The following is a 5,357-nucleotide window of genomic DNA, read 5'->3' as shown; positions in this document are numbered from 1 at the left end:
GAATTTCATCCAAAGAATGAATTCTTAAAATGGAAACATTTGGCTAGAAATGTTTCATGAACAGGTTCCCTTGCACTGCATCCAGTATTTTCTGCAGTCAATCTGGTTTGAAAAACATCAAGAACAATGAAATTTCCACTCATCACTAGCTGAGGTTTTTGGTGCAAGGTCTATAGCACCAGTCCAGTCTGGGAAAGACTGTACTGTGGATAAAGTGTCATGCTGTGTCTAGCATTATACTGAAATAGAATCATAGACTCTTTTAGGTTGCAAAAGATCTTTTAAATCATCAAGTCCAACTGGTCTATGTGCAACTTGTTAGAAAAATGGTGCAATAATGACAAGGCATACAGCTGACCATCCAATGCAATGCATACTAACAACAGTAGATTTGGATTTGTACTATGTTGTAGAAGATTTCTCTGTAGGGCAGCCATGATCTTTTACTTGTGCTTATTGTGGGAAAATGGGTTATATGGAAACATCTCTTCAAGAACATGTTACTTCTGAGTGTACAGAAACATCAACAGAAGTGATTTGTCTGGTATGTACAGCTTTACTTGAAGGGTATCTAAATCATTTGACAGGTGACTTTGAAGCTCATCTTACACTGGAATGCAGATCTCCTAGAAATTGAGATGAATCCAGTGATGTTTGGCATGTGCATAGGATGTTCCATCCAGGCCAGGGTTTGGGATGCCAGTGTGCACGTTGATCAAACATGCACTTTACTACAAGTTCCCCTGCTGGGCTTTCATCCTCTCAGAGTTCCTATTTTCCAAGCAATAGAGAAGCCATGGGTCCCATAGCTGAGCTATTATATCAGCTATTAGATGTAATCATTCTACTCTAGGACAGCTCAACTCCTCTGGCTCTTCTGCTTCTCAGTTAGAGCAGATGCAGATGCAACTGCAGCTGGAAAGACAACATGCACAGGCAGCAAGACAACAACTGGAGACTGCATGAAATCCAACTATATACACCAATATCATCAATGTCAACAGCACTATGACACAATCTACAAGAACAAGCACATCTAACACAGAAAACAGTCAGAAGACTATCCAGAATTACAATTTTCTTCTTACAATTTTCTTCTTTTCTAAATACATGTTACTACACCAGCTTCAAACATACTTCAAGTCTGTATAATTTATTCTGTCACAACAGGAGAACATGTCCTTAGCATGTGTTCCCTACAGGTAAAGAATTTGCTGTAGGTCTTTCCCTGTTCAGGATTTTCCCTCCTTTTAAAAAATGAAGCATAATATTTTAAGATGATGCCGGAAAGGATGCTTATGCTGGAGCAAATTATGATTTTGCTGTCAAGGGACAGGATTTCATACGTAATGGTCTTTTTTACATACAAATTAGAGTTCTTAATAATGGCTTAAACTGATTATTTTCAAAATACATAACAAACTATATTGCAGGCAAATCTTTGTATACTGGATCAACTTTATTATAAATTAATTATCATTTTGTTTCCTAATCTTCCCAGATGGCAAACAAGAATAGATAAAAGAAATTAATAATATTGGAAATCATTCTTCATTACATTGGTGTATCTTCACTGGATTAAAGACAAGTACCTTGGCATTAAAATAGTGTTGTGAAATGCAGAAGGAAGCCCTTCGAAAAAAAAAAAAACCCTCACACAGAACTTTAATTATACTGCAGCTTTACCAGTGACCCCCCTGACGATAGACATCCTCTTTAGTTTTGCTCAGGATTTAGTTGTTGCATACGCTCATAATCCTCTCAATGCCTTCTCTTTTAAGCACTGCCATTTGCCCTGAATAAAACTGTTTGTTGTCAAATGCTAGCAAGGATAAAATGTAGCAATTACTGGGTGCTTCACATTTTCTAGCATAGTGCTGTTGTGGATATAATAGTCTACAGACATAATCAAGTCAAATTTTGTAGGTTGAGATAATCTTTGATATAAAGTTGTCATGGCTGGAAAAAATAGTGTATCTGTTGTGGTTTGGAGTTCCTTGTATAATAGCTCAGTAACTATTCAGGTCTAGGTGCTGTTGACATAATTACATTTAGAGACAAAGCCTGCACGTGTATATCCCATTTGAACTTCCAACATGTGTGCTTTTGGAGGTGTACTGGAGAGAAAATTGCCACAATTAGTTCAAGCCAGATAACAGATGTGGATGAAAAAGGGATAGGAAAATTAGAGCCCAGTGTTGCATATATATGCAAACCAAGGGTTATGCAGCCTGTGAAATCCCCTGGACCAAATGGACAAAAGAATTTGTAGCCAGAAAGATAGGTCTTTACCCCAAACAAATATCAGTTGGTCTCATAGAGGTATTTCAGTTTCAAATCTAGAAGCATGAATCAATGTTTTAATAAAGCAATGTATCAGTCTTCTCTTGGTCCTCTTTCTATGCTTCACAGCTTGGTAGTAAAACTACTAGTTAGGAACAGACATCTCCTCTTTTCATCACTCCAGAGTCTTAAGCTATTTCCAAAGTATAATGCCAGCATTCTCATATGCAGCTTGTAAAAGTCCTGAAAGTCTTCTCTTATCAATATACTGAGATCAGAGTGGATCATTGCGCTGTATGAGTATTGTCATTCTTGTCTCCATAATCCCCAATCAAGAACACTTAAATTTCTTAGTCCATTAATGCTTGAAATCATGTTTGTTTGGGTTTTTTTCAGAAGAGAGGAGTGGAACAATTGTCTTACACAAGTAGCACTTTCAATACTACAACTGAAATACTTCTGAAATACTGAAATACACATGGCCTTGAAAGCTGAATAACAAATGAAGAAAAGTCTTCACAGCACATGGTCCTGTCCTTAAAAAAAGAAACTCAACATACAGAAAGAAAGCTTTTCAAGGCAGTTATAGGACATTTCATCATCTATTTTCAGTGCAGCAAGATAAAGAAAAGAAAGAAGAGTAGAAAATTAAGAAACAAAAACGGAAGTACCCTTAATAACAAATTATTGCAGCTTTTGCTAGGAAACAAAAACATCAATATCATATATGAGGAAAGTTTTGAAAGTTCCAGTGAGGAGATGCAAATGGTACCTGGAATAACTTGATGATAAAATATATTTCAATTTACTATCATTATCTAAACAAGTACATTAGCATTTTGTCTTAAAAAGTAAAAGAAAATGCAATTGTTGAGATACAGTCTATTTAAAATATGTTTACTTTTGGGGAGCTCTTGAAAAAACAGACATGGCTCCTAATGAAGCCCTATGCTGATCTGCCATAATTATAGGAAACTGAGACACTATCTCCTACCTATACAAAGGAAACAGAAAGAAAAGGATGGTATGCAGAAATGGAGTGTTCTACCATTTCCTTCTGTAAGAAACAGGCAAAAATGAAACTGAAATAAATGTGTTTTGACAATTTTAACAATAATACTTGTTTAAAAATAAAGCAATTCTGTTCATCCTGTTAAAATATTTATGATTTTAAAGTGAATGTTCTTGAATAAAACCATTTCTTTTTGTACTCTTCAGAGAGTCAGTTTTGTTGCAACAAGTCACAAGCCATAATTTCTTGTGATTATCAAACCTTTCAACAGATATATGCACATACACTGGTATTAGTTTTCAAGTTTCATTCTAATGATCTACTTCAGATTTTTGTCTTATTGTCCTAGTTTACCATGAGTTTATTCAGATTTCATGTTTCAGATTATTTCCTCTGGAAGAACTTACACATGGATAGGACAAGGGGTAATGGGTATAAATTGAAATCAGGGAGGTTTAGATTAGATGTCAGGAAGAAATTCTTCACAGAGAGGGTGGTGAGGCACTGGAACAGGTTGCCCAGAGATGTTGTGGATGCCCCATCCCTGGATGTCTTCAAGGCCAGGCTGGATGAGGCTTTGAGCAACCTGGTCTAGTGCAAGGTGTCCCTGCCCATGGCAGGGGGGTTGGAACTAGATGATTATTAAGGTCCCTTCCAACCCTAACCATTCTATGATTCTATGATTCTATGAACTTCATATCTAGGAGCAAAGCAGTCCTATCTGTCACAAAATGCCAGGAGTAAGACTTCATGAGTATCATATGTTACAATCAATAAGCTGGGAAAAGTAAGAACATTTGTAAGAATCTGAAGGGTTAAAAAGATTAGGTTCACATGAATAAGGGGTTTTAATTGACAACTGGAATACATAAATAAAAGTTGTAGGGATCACTGAAAGAGTTCTTCTACTATTGTTTCTACTGTCCTGTACAAAATGCATGCATTATTGTCTGAAAATCTAACGGGATTCTCAAGATATTTCAAGTGTGTTTAGGTGATCACATACACGCCCACAAGTGCTCTACTTATGAAGCTAATGAACATAAAGTAGTAGGGTTCTCTCACCTTTTCGTTTCTAGAAGAAAGTACTCTCTTGGTTTAAGAAATTCAACAAATGCTTCCTCCTTAATAATTTGAAGCTGAACTGATCCACAGTGATGATTTAGATAGCTACTAATGTATTTTTCAAGACAGATTTTTAAAAGGCAAACATTGGTTCACTCCCTGGCACATCTGCAAGCAAAGTCTGGCAGTTCTTCACTTAGCATGTAAATTAATTTCTTTATTATTTCTACTGCTATAACATTAGGTTCACTGAGTGTGAAGCAGGTTGCCATTGTGTTTAGAAATTGTGTACAGAGAAGAAAGTGCTTGTACTTTTGCGTGAGACAACAGGCAGACAAATAGAAGTGTAACATGAGACAAAGCATGACATGTAGTTCTCTCGAAGTATTAGCAGTCTCTTGCCAGCATTTTTAGGCATGGTAGCAAAGAATTTTAGGTATCATTCCAAGGAAAAAGAGTGATACAGACTGAGTCCGCAGATCAGTAATTTTCAGAGGTGTTTGCTCGAAGTGAGCCAAGACTGTATTGTCGATGATTGTTCATAAGTAGTAATGAAAGACAACATGGAAAGTCTCAGATGATCTTTAAATGACTGGGAAGACGTTGAAAAAATTAAAATCAGAAAAAAACAGGCAGTTTATGCTGAATGCAATGAAAGAACAGAATAAGGAAAATATGAAGAGAGAGTAGGTAGAGGAAAGCAATTGGGTGGGGAATTACTTTAGTCACAATATTGTAGATTATTTAACTGGAGGTGGACTGATTCAGAAAGGCCAAGGAATTGCAATTTCCTTACATTGACCAATGAGTTATTCCACTAATAACTGTTGTCTGATATCTCTCACTGGATAACTAATCTCATCTCCTAGTCATCTCATTTTGTTTGTCTTGAATCTTCTCTCCAGCAACTAATCTATCTACAGATCGTGAGGAAAACACAATTGTAATTACCTGCAATGAACTGTGCTCTATTGCATCTTTGTTGACTGGGTAAGTA

At 36.3% G+C, this 5,357-nt stretch overlaps 1 pseudogene; it reads left to right on the top strand.

Moving 5' to 3' along the window:
* The first annotated feature begins 310 nt into the window (after window positions 1–310).
* On the top strand, window positions 311–1,152 carry LOC104517228 (annotated as a pseudogene).
* The last annotated feature ends 4,205 nt before the right edge of the window (window positions 1,153–5,357 follow it).

Source organism: Eurypyga helias, unplaced genomic scaffold, assembly GCF_000690775.1.
Source record: "Eurypyga helias isolate BGI_N326 unplaced genomic scaffold, ASM69077v1 scaffold4280, whole genome shotgun sequence".
Lineage (NCBI taxonomy): Eukaryota > Metazoa > Chordata > Aves > Eurypygiformes > Eurypygidae > Eurypyga > Eurypyga helias.
This window is presented reverse-complemented; position numbering and strand designations above follow the sequence as displayed.